Source organism: Neovison vison, chromosome 3 (assembly GCF_020171115.1).
Source record: "Neovison vison isolate M4711 chromosome 3, ASM_NN_V1, whole genome shotgun sequence".
In the NCBI taxonomy this organism is placed as follows: Eukaryota; Metazoa; Chordata; class Mammalia; order Carnivora; family Mustelidae; genus Neogale; species Neogale vison.
The window spans coordinates 93,481,013-93,492,654 of NC_058093.1; the positions used below are offsets into that span (position 1 = coordinate 93,481,013).

An 11,642-nucleotide genomic window follows, 5' to 3' on the forward strand; every position below is an offset into this window, starting at 1 on the left:
TGATTTGCTGTCTTTCATTACTGATATACTTGGATTTCTTTCTATTTTTTTGCATATCTGTTACCAGTTTTTTATTTGTGGTTGCCATTAGGTTAATAAATAACATCTTATACATACAGCAGTCTATATCATTTGGTCATTTAAGTCTGGAACCATTCTAAAAGCACTATATTTTTATTTCTCTCCCTCATCCCACATTTTAAGTATATTTTGTCATACTTAGTATCTTTAATTTTGTAAATCCCTTTACTGGTTTTTATAGATATACTCAATTTTATTGCTTTTACACTTCCAATTTTTCTAATTCCTCCAACTTTTGTTTGTTTGTGAAACTCTTTATCTCTTGTTCTAGTCTGGATGATAACCATGTTGGAAAGAGTATTCTTGGTTTCAGGTTTTTCCCTTTCAGCCCTTTGAATATATCCTGCCACTCTCTTCTGGCCTGCAAAGTTTATGCTGAAAAATCAGCTGACAGAATTTCAGTGTTATAGGGTTTCCCTTGTATGTAACTGTTTTCTCTTACTATTTTACAACTTCTCTTTATCACTAGTTTTTGCCCTTTCAATTAATATGTGTCTTGGAGGGAACCTCCTTGGGTTGATTTTGTTGGGGGTTCTATGTGCATCCTGGATCTGGATATCTGTTTACTTCCTCAGATTGAGGACATTTTCACCTATTATTTCCTTAGGTATATCTTCTTCCCTCTTTTCTCTTTTGGGATCCCTATAATGTGAATGTTATTACTGAGTTTCCTTATGTCCATTCTCATTTTTTAATTTTTTTTCTCCTGTTCTGCTTGATTGTTTTTATTTACTGTCAGGTTGCTGATCTGTTTTTCTGTATTCTCTAGTCTATTTTTTTATTCCATTTACAGTATTTCTATTAAAGATTTTATTTATTCATTTCAGAGACTGACAGTGCAAGCAGGAAGGGTCAGAGGAGGGGAAAAAGAATCCAAAGCCAACTCTACACTGAGCTCAGAGCCTCACTCAGAGCTTAATCTTACAACTGCGAGATCACCACATGAGTTTTACTGATTGAGCTCCCAAAATGCCCCTACAACATTTGTAATTTCAAGTACTGAGTTCTTCATCATTAGTTCTTTTTTTTTTTACATTTTTCTCTCTTTGTTTAGGGTTTTACTGGGGTCCTCCTCTCTTTCCTCCAGTTTAGTAAGCATCTTTATAACCATTACATTAAATTTTTTCCCTCAGCATATTACTTATCTCTGTTTTGTTTATCTGTCTTGCTGTAATTTTGTCCTGTGCTTTTGTTTGGGACACAGTCCTCTGTCTCATTTTGAGATCCTCAGTGGAGGATCTCAGCACTTAGATTCAGGCTGTTGTTAGCCAGGCCTGAGGTACTAGCTTATAAAGTATGCAAATATATATATAATCCTTTGGGACTGCAAGCATAAGCCCCACTGGCCACCAGAGGCAGGTGTTCTGGAGTTGTCCCTTGTGAATCAGTCATAAAAATTGGGGCTTGAGGGAATTGTTCCTCAGATCGAAGCTTCCAAGTAAGAAAACTGGCCTATTTCACAAAAACTCTACATGGGTGGGGCACCTGAATGGCTCAGTGGGTTAAAGCCTCTGCCTTTGGCACAGGTCATGATCCCAGGGTCCTGGGATCAAGTCCCACATTGGGCTCTCTGCTCAGCAGGGAGCCTGCTTCCTTCTCTCTCTGCCTGCCTCTCTACCGACTTGTGATCTGTCTCTCTGTCAAATAAATAAGTAAAATCTTTAAAAAAAAAAAAGTTTACATCGGTGTTTTATCCTGCTATCTGTGCAATGCCTTGATGACAGCCTGTTAAGAGCTGTCTCTCCAATTAGCTATAGTCTCTAAGACTCAGAAATGCAACTCCCTTTGGCCTCTAACTCCAGGCAATCATTGGGTATCTCCTGAGCTGCAGCTCCAAAAACCAGAGCACTAGACTTAAAACCAAGACAACTCTGGCAGATAGTGGCACTATGGAGCATGGCAGGGGGAGAGAGACAGTGCTCAGATGGCAGCTGTTGGTTGGAGCAAGGCAGAGGGGGAGCATAAAGATAGCACTCTGAAGTAAGGGTTGAGGGGAAAGCCTAGGATTTGGGGAAAGAAGATGGTGTACATAGAAGGTGCCTACCAGGCTTTGTCTCTGGAGATTTTCCCGGAAAACCCCTAGATCCTAATTTAGATGCTTGCCCATCAGGTTGATGCTTTAGAAATGAGCTGCTTTTCCTAAGTGTGGGCATGATCAGCTGCTTCTGAACTGGGCTCTGGGATGAGTATCTCCAAGTGTGTGGGTCTCTTTTAAGAGCCATTTCTCAGGGGGTGCGTGGGTGGCTCAGTGAGTTAAAGCCTCTGCCTTTGGCTCAGGTCATGATCCCAGATCCCTGGGATCGAGCCCCACATCGGGCTCTCTGCTCTGTGGGGAGCCTGCTTTCTCCTCTCTCTCTGCCTACCTCTCTGCCTACTTGTGATCTCTGTCAAATAAATAAATAAAATCTTAAAAAAAAAAAAGAGCCATTTCTCAGATCACTATGCCATCACTGAAGTAAGCTGTTTCTTTACAAAACTAGATGTTTGGGGAGATTTCTGGTAAGGTTCTTAAAAATTGGGGTTCCTGATGTGGAGTTCAGAGTCTTCATTCCATGGGAGAAGCTCTGAGTTTTTAGTTTCCTCCTGTACTATAGATAGGAGTTGGAGCACCTGGATGGCTTTGTTGGCTAAGCCTCTAACTCTTGATTTTGACTCACATCATGATCTCAGGGTCATGAAACTGAGGCCTGCATCAGGCTCCATACTCAACATGGAGTCTGCTTAAGATTCTCTGCCTTTTCCTCCACCCCCCCGACCCTATTCTCTCTTTCTCTGTCTCTTAAAAAAAAAAAAAAAAAAAAAGTGGGTTTATGGTGGGATTGTATCACAGTTTCTTTGATATATTTTTTTAATAGTATGCCCAATGTATAATAGTTGCTTTCATAGTTTTAGGTTTTTTCAGAGGGACTTATTCCATATAGCTATAGATTTAAGGTGTCAGTCGGGGAGAAGGTGAATTCATGATCTTCCTATGTTGCCATCTTGAATTTGCAAAATCAGTGCTTTGATATCTTATGTGATTAACTTACTAAATTCTGTTATTAGTTGTAATCATTTATAGAATTTTCTTCACCTTAACCATCAAGACAAATTTTCATCTACAAAATTTTTACTGATTTCACTATCCATATGTTTTTCTCCCTTTTTTTTCCCACAACCTCTTTATGCAAAATGAGCTACCCAAGATTATTTGACTTTTATGGAAAAAAAAGTTTTTGCAGCAGGCTGCTTTTTTTCAATGGTAGGTCTTTTCTGCTGGCATCTTTCCAGTTGCTAGTTTCTTGGCAACTGCAACCCTTTTTCCCACCAAAGAGTTATTCTGCTTCTTAATACCTATAACCTTCTTCTATTTCTTCCCTACCAGTGGTTACTTGCCAGAACCCCTTCTCATCTGATTTGGCTTCTAGTGCTGCCGCAACTTTATCTACCCAGAGATTGTGATTTTTGGCCTGGTGAAGAGTGCTGTTCTGGTTTACAGTCTTTGAATATGAGTTTAGCTTCAAACATCATTCTCAGATTTTTCAGTGGATTCTTCTTTAAGACTCTATGATAAAACTTTTGTGTTGCTCTAAGAGGGATCTTTGGATCTTTGTGATTTTTGAGATTCTGTTAAGGTCTGGGTTTTGAAAATTGTGTGGATAGAATATTGTATTTACTCCTGAGGGTAAATAATCTATCTTAGAGAAAGCACTTTTTTTGGACATTTTTTAAAATTTAATTAATTAATTAATTAATTTTCAGCATAACAGTATTCATTGTTTTTGCACCACAACCAGAGAAAGCACTTTTAGTCCTAATGTAGAAACATTCCACATCCCCACCAGGAGTAATTTTCAAAATGTTCAGTTTGCTTACATTAAGCAGAGTAGTTCTCAAGATGTTTCTGAAAACCTTGATGACACTTGTCTTCAGTGATGATTCAGAGCCCCCTGCTCTGCATACAATGACCACTTCTCATTTTGCTTTTGCAGCTTCTGTGTGCTGAAACACATGGAACTTTACAATATCATTCTAGGCCCTAAGTTTTTTTCTTTTTTTTTTTTTTAAGATTTTATTTATTTATTTGATAGACGGAGATCACAAGTAGGCAGAGAAGCAGGCAGAGAGAGAGGAGGAAGCAGGCTCCCAGCTGAGCAGACAGCCCGAAGCGGGGCTCGATCCCAGGACCCCAAGACCATGACCTGAACTGAAGGCAGAAGCTTTAATCCACTGAGCCACCCAGGTACCCAGGCCCTAAGTTTCTTAAGAGGCAAAGTAAACGTCATAGTCATCTCTTAGCTTTCAACTTTATTTTCAACCACCAAAGGAAATTCAGTAACTTCATCAATATGATGACTTTAAATGCAACCAGGACTGGTAAGGCCAAAGCAGCCAGGGCAGAGCAGAAGACATAACACTTCTGTGTTGTGTTCATTCTGTGTTTCCAATGGTGTGAGGGTTTGGTTGGTGAAAACATTGGGTTTCACAACACTTATCTCCAAAAGCACTCTGGATGAACTATGAGTCACACCATCTTGAATTCTGGGAATTCAAGGCACACTCTCTTCATACCCCAACACCTAGCACTGGTTTGATGCCCTGCCAATTGACTGACAGCATAGTGCTGTTTTTGTTGCAAAAGTTGAACAAAGTTCACAATATCTGGTCAAATGCAAGCCTTGAACACAGCAGGCAGTTACATTTTTGCCAGATAACTCTCCTTCTTTGGAATAAACTGATATCAGTTGTTGCCCCACACCATAGTGGGGGAACCACTACAGTCCTTTCAACCCAATAATTCCAACAGAAAAGCTGTCCCCTCTCCTTCTGGGCTAGCTAGAACTTTTTTTTTTTTTAATTTTAAGATTTTTTTTATTTATTTGAGAGAGAGAGAGAAAGAAGTAGCCTCCCTATTGAGCAGAGAGCCTGACATGGGGCTCTATCCCAGGACTCCAGGATCTTGACCTGAGCCAAAGGAAGATCCTTAACCAACTGGCTACCCAGGTACCTCTGGCTAGAACTTTTTAAATATATATTAAAAACAACTGATATCAGGATTCCTCATTTTTTTATTTAAATTAAGCATTTTAATATTTCATTATTGTATCTGAGGAATACTATAAGTTTTTATAAAACATTTATCAGGTATCTAATTTATCTATTGCAGTATAACAAGTTACTTTAAAAATTAGTTCCTTAATATTGTTGCCACCTCCTTTTTCTGCCACTTCTGGTGCTGCTTCTGTGCTCCTTTGGTGCAGAACTGTTACCTCTTTATAAAGCAGCAGCTGAGGACCCTCTAGCACATGACATGGCCTACAATAAAGTAAAGGAAGGAGCCCAGACTGAGAATAGTGATCATATTGATTTGAAGGTGGTGGGGCAGGATGGTTTTGTGGTGTAGTTTAAAATTAAGAGGAATATACTACTTAGTAAACTAATGAAAGCCTTTTGTAAATGACAGCATTTGTCCATGAGGCTGATCAGATTTGATGAGCAGCCAGTCTATGAAACAGGCACATCTGCACTGTTGGAAATGGAGAATGGAGATAGAATTGATGTTTTCCTGCATCAGATAGGAAGTGTCTACTAAAAAGGAAACCTGCTACTTCAAAACCCCTTCCTCCAGACCAAAAAATATTTTCAATAGAAAACCACAATTTGGTTCCACCACATTCTTACTACAATGTAGTTTTCTCTATTCTTTCATTTTTCCCTTTCCCCATTCATTTATTGTACATAAGGTAACTGTGTATGTTATATAACTGTGTATGTAATACAAGCATATTACATTTTGTAAAAGTAAATGGCCAATTGTGTATTTTGATTAAAATCAAAAGGAGATGGAATGACCTAAAAATACTGGTTCTGTGAAAATACCCTCTTTCTCCATTAGTGATATGCTCATTCAGCTCTTATATTTATATTCTAGTAAGTTATTTTGTTGTGTAACAACAGTAATAAAAAGAACATCAAAATCCTTGCCTATCTTGTTCAATTGGAGTATTTTAATGTTTTTCATTTATCATTATAAAACCAAGAATGATTTTATAACTTTATTATACATATCTATTACATGTAGGGCAATCTGTCTTTAAGGATAAATTACTCTAAAAGAAAATGAATTCCAGGTAGTTTTCCCTTCATGTCAAGCATTTTATTTAAATAATCTTATTTATAATAAAAAATAGAATGTCTCAAAGCAACAATAAAATATATTATCTCATATTACTTATGGGTTATGAATCTTGGAGCACCTTAGGAGTATGATTCTGGCTTCTCATAAAGATGTATTCAAAATATCAACCATGAATATGGTCAAAATGTCAATCAGGGCTCTAAGCACCTAGATTGGAGTTGGAGTATCAGCTTCCAAAATGGCCAATTCATATGGCTGGCAAGTTGGTGCTTGTTAGATGGAAACTTTAGATCCTTTCCTCATAGACTTCACTGTAAGATTGCTTGAATGCCCTCATGAAGTAACAGCTGGCTGCCATTAGAGTGAGCGATCCAAGAGATAGCAAAGCAGGAGACAAAATGTTTTTATGACAGCCTTTAAATCATGTAATGTTATTTCCACAATATCAATTGTAGCCCAATACTTTGTGAGAAGTAATTATATAAGTGCACGAATACCCAAAGGTAGGGATCAGGGATGTCTGGTCCAGGTGGCTCAGTCAGTTGAACATCTGCTTTCAGCCCCAGTACTGATCCCAGGGACCTGGGATTGAACCCTGCATCAAGCTCACTGCTCAATGAGAAGCCTGCTTTTCCCTCCCCCTCTGCCTGCTGCTCCCTGTGCTGGGTTCTCTCCAAATAAATAAATGAATGAATGAATGAATAAATATTTCTTTTTAAAAAAGTGGATTATGGGGGACCATTTTAGACTGCTGTATCAAATTGTATCTATCTTCTATGAATAGTTTTGTCCTATTTTATCAAATTCTTTATCAGCATTTGAAGTGATCATGAGATTTTCTTTAATATGTAAATATAATTAATTACTTTAGATGATTAATAATCAATCTTATATTTTAGATATATCCCAAAATCATATGATATAAAATACATATTTGGAATTACTTTTGAGTATTTGCTAGAACTAACAAAGCCATCTGAGCCAGTTATTTCTTTTATAGGTAAATATTACTATTTTTTTAATACTAAGAATTCTGTTCAGGTTTTCAATTTCTTTTTTCTTAAAATTTTAAGTTTTCCATTGTAGTCTCATAAAGTTGATGTTATTCGTATTACTTTTCACTCTCTATACCATGCAATATATCCCTTTTTTCATTCTAGATACTCTTTATAATTTTTCTCTTTTTCTCCTGATTATTCCTTCCAGAAGATAATCTGTTTTTCATTAGTTTCAAAGACACAAGCTTTGACATTGCTGATCCTCTATTTCATTTTCCCTCCCAAATTTCCAAATCTATCTCATATTTGATCTTCATAATTTACTTATAATTTGGTCATATATGCTTTTTCTATGCATAAATAAGTGTATATTTTTGATGCCTGTAGTTTCCATAATTTATAATTCAGAGTCACAAATGTATCTTTTATCTATTTAATTGACCATTTGCTGAAGGAGATCTTCCACTATAATAGGGAATCATATCTCATTATATTTTATTTTTTAAAAATATATTTGAAGCTATATTAACTGACATATTCTAATTATTAACCATTATAGTTTTGCAAAATTAAACTTGTCATTATTGTTTAAAACCATTTAAGCCTAGACTCAAATGTGAAATGTGCTCTTTTCAGACATGAAAAGATAGAAAGTTTGCCTCTTAGCATCTCTTCTAAGGAAATTACTTGAGGTTGTTCTGCATCAGAATAATAAAGTAATCCAAGGAAAGGAAGTCCCAGGATCTAAAAACCACAGGATCTAAAAACCATGGATCCACCTAGATAAACAATAAAGGGAAGATCAGGAATGAGATCTCTATTTAATATTCTGGGCTGCATGTTTTTCTCGTTTAGTGCTCTGAATATATCATGCCAGCTCTTTCTGGCCTGTCAGGTCTCTGTGGATAAGTCTGCTGCCAATCTAATATTTTTATCATTGTATATTACAGACTTTTTTCCCAGGCTGCTTTCAGGATTTTCTCTTTGTCACTAAGACTTGTAAATTTCATTATTAGGTGATGGGGTGTGGGCCTATTCTTATTGATTTTGAGGGGCATTCTCTGAACCTCCTGAATTTTGATGCTTGTTCCCTTTGCCATATTGGGGAAATTCTCCCCAATAATTCACTCCAGTATACCTTCTGCTCCCCTCTCTCTTTCTTCTTCTTCTGGAATCCCAATTATTCTAATGTTGTTTCATCTTATGGTGTCACTTATCTCTCGAATTCTCCCCTCATGGTCCAGTAGCTGTTTGTCCCTCTTTTGCTCAGCTTCTTTATTCTCTGTCATTTGCTCTTCTATATCACTAATTCTTTCTTCTGCCTCATTTATCCTAGCAGTGAGAGCCTCCATTTTTGATTGAACCTCATTAATAGCTTTTTTGATTTCAACTTGGTTAGATTTTAGTTCTTTTATTTCTCCAGAAAGGGCTTTTGTATCTCCCGAGAGGGTTTCTCTAATATCTTCCATGTCTTTTTCGAGCCCGGCTAGAACCTTGAGAATTGTCATTTTGAACTCTAGATCTGACATATTACCAATGTCTGTATTGATGAGGTCCCTAGCCTTCGGTACTGCCTCTTGTTCTTTTTTTTGTGGTGAATTTTTCCGCCTTGTCATTTTGTCCAGCTAAGAGTATATGAAGGAGCAAGTAAAATACTAAAAGTGTGGCAACAACCCCAGGAAAATATGCTTTAACCAAATCAGAAGAGATCCCAAATCATGAGGGGGGAGAAAGGGGATAAAAAGAGGTTCAGAAAGAAAGAAAGAAAAAAAAAGAAAAGAATTTTAAAAAGAAAATGAATAAAGAAAAGTATAAAAAAGAAAAATATATATATATTAGATAAACTAGTTAAAAAACATTAAAAAATAAAAGGGTAAAAGTTAAAAAAATTTTAGCAGAAGAGAAAAAAAAAAAGAAAAAGAAAAAAATTTAAATTAACTGCAAGACTAAAAAATCATAGGGAGAAAGCCATGAGTTCCATGCTTTGCTTTCTCCTCCTCTGGAATTCTGCTGCTCTCCTTGGTATTGAAACTTCACTCCTTGGTAGGTGAACTTGGTCCTGGCTGGATTTCTTGTTGATCTTCTGGGGGAGGGGCCTGTTGTAGTGATTCTCAAGTGTCTTTTTTTTTTTTTTTTAAAGATTTTATTTATTTGAGAGAAATCACAAGTAGGCAGAGAGGCAAGCAGAGAGAGAGATTGGAGGAAGCAGGCTCCCTGCCGAGCAGAGAGCCCGATGCGGGACTTGATCTCAGAACCCCAAGATCATGACCTGAGCCGAAGGCAGAGGCCTAACCCACTGAGCCACTCAGGCGCCCCGATTCTCAAGTGTCTTTGCCCCAGGTGGAATTGCACCGCCCTTCCCAGGGGCCGGGCTGAGTGATCCGCTCGGCTTTGCTTTCAGGAGCTTTTGTTCCCTGAGCGCTTTCCGTAGAGTTCCGGAGGACGGGAATACAAATGGCGGCCTCCTGGTCTCTGGCCGGAAGAGCCGAGAGCCCGGGGCCCCACTCCTCAGTGTGCCCTCAGAGAACAGCGCCCAGTAACGCCCGTCTGCCTGACCTCCGGCCGCGCTCCAAGCTCACCAAGCCTGTGACCAGTTCAAGGTAACCCCGAGCTGTGAGCTCACTGTCGGCTCTGTCTCTGTAGCCGGCTTCCCCGTTCTAATACCTGTAAGCTCTGCAACACTCAGACACCCCCGATCCTTCTGTGACCCTGTGGGACCTGAGGCCATGCTGACCCCACGTGGGCTTCGCCCCGGTTTAGCCTCTGGAGCGATGTCCCTCAGCAGAACAGACCTTTAAAAGTCCTGATTTTGTGCTCCGTTGCTCCGCCGCTTGCAGGGAGCTGGCCCCTCCCCCCGGGGTCTATCTTCCTGTCACTTTGGATTCACTTCTCTGCCAGTCCTACCTTTCAGAAAGTGGTTGTTTTTCTGTTTCTATAATTGCTGTTCTTCTCTTCAATCTGCCGATGGATTTGCAGGTGTTTGCAATCTTCAGATTAGCTATCTAGCTGATCTCCTGCTAGCTGGAGTAGTCTCAGCCTGCTACTTCTCTGCCATCTTGACTCCTCCCCCCCTCCCCCCAGGATCTCTATTAAAAACAAAAAACAAAAAAAACAGCTGGGATGCCTGGGTGGCTCAGTGGGTTAAGCCTCTGTCTTTGGCTCAGGTAATGATCTCAGGGTCCTGAGATTGAGCCCTACATTGTGCTCTCTGCTCAGTGGGGAGCCTGCTTCCCTCCACTCTCTGCCTGCCTCTCTGACTACTTGTGATCTCCCTCTCTGTCAAATAAATAAATAAAATCTTTAAAACAAAACAGTACAAAAACAAACAAAAAAACCCCTTAAGTACAACCAGTTCAGACTGTAGAAAGAGAATGAACTTGGGGAGGTTGGTAACTAGGAAAAAATCTTTATGAAGTTAAAAGTTAGGCTATGATAAAGACATATAATACAAGAGGAGGGGAACAACAAGACACTCCAACGAAGGAGGTGAGGAAGCTGGATGAGAAAGAATTAGTTCAAAAATGAAGCAAAAAAAAAAAAAAAGCATACTTTTAAATAACTGATAAAATAAGGCATCTATTGTACTAGACACCTACTGAAGAAAATATAATCCAGTATGCTACTTGGTCAACTAGGGCACAATTTTTATTTAGTCATTAAAAATGATTGGCATATAGATGATAGGAGTTAGAGAATTGTTAATATTCTTATTGTAAAAAATAAGGAGGGGCACCTGGGTGGCTCAGTGGGTTAAGCCTCTGCCTTTGGCTCAGGTCATGATCCCAGGGTCCTGTGATTGAGCCCCTAATTGGGCTCTCTGCTTGGCAGGGAGCCTGCTTCCCCCAACCCTCTCTCTGCCTGCCTCTCTGCCTGCCTGTGATCTCTGTCTGTCAAATAAATAAATAAATAAATCTTTAAAAAGAAAAAGGAATCAAAAGATTACTGTTGAAGATACAGAGGTTTATATATGTTTTTACATTCAAAATAGAAAGGATAAAATATCTAAAACGTAAATCTGAAAAACTGAGGAGAAACTTTATCTGTGCGCTCCATACTCTTCTTTCATATCTTGATCTCAAAAAAAAAATTTCTACAGTTAAAGAGTGATGTATTTTCTGGAATTATGAAAATACTCATTTACTTTTGAAAGGCTGATGAAATTATTCAAGAAATTCCATGTGTTTGTAGTCAGATGCAACACCTCACATTGAGGTAAGAGCTAAGTATTCCCTATCCTATAAATAAAAGGGTGGGTCACTTTGAAACTAGTCATTTTCAGTAAGATCTGAATGGGCTGACTAGATGATGGTTGTAGAGGAATCTGCTAGGCCATGCTCATCTGAAGGAGAGTGAGTTTCTTGGCAGTTTCAAGACAGAATGCTTGCCAGCTGTTGGGGGGAAAGTTGCCAACACGTGAACCAAAACAATAAATGAAAATTTCCTCA

At 38.5% G+C, this 11,642-nt stretch overlaps 2 pseudogenes; one reads left to right on the forward strand and one right to left on the reverse strand.

The window, feature by feature from the left end:
• Positions 1 to 3,267: 3,267 nt before the first annotated feature.
• Positions 3,268 to 4,680, reverse strand: LOC122903534 (annotated as a pseudogene).
• A 691-nt stretch (positions 4,681 to 5,371) lies between these two features.
• LOC122901865 lies at positions 5,372 to 5,653 on the forward strand (annotated as a pseudogene).
• Positions 5,654 to 11,642: the final 5,989 nt, after the last annotated feature.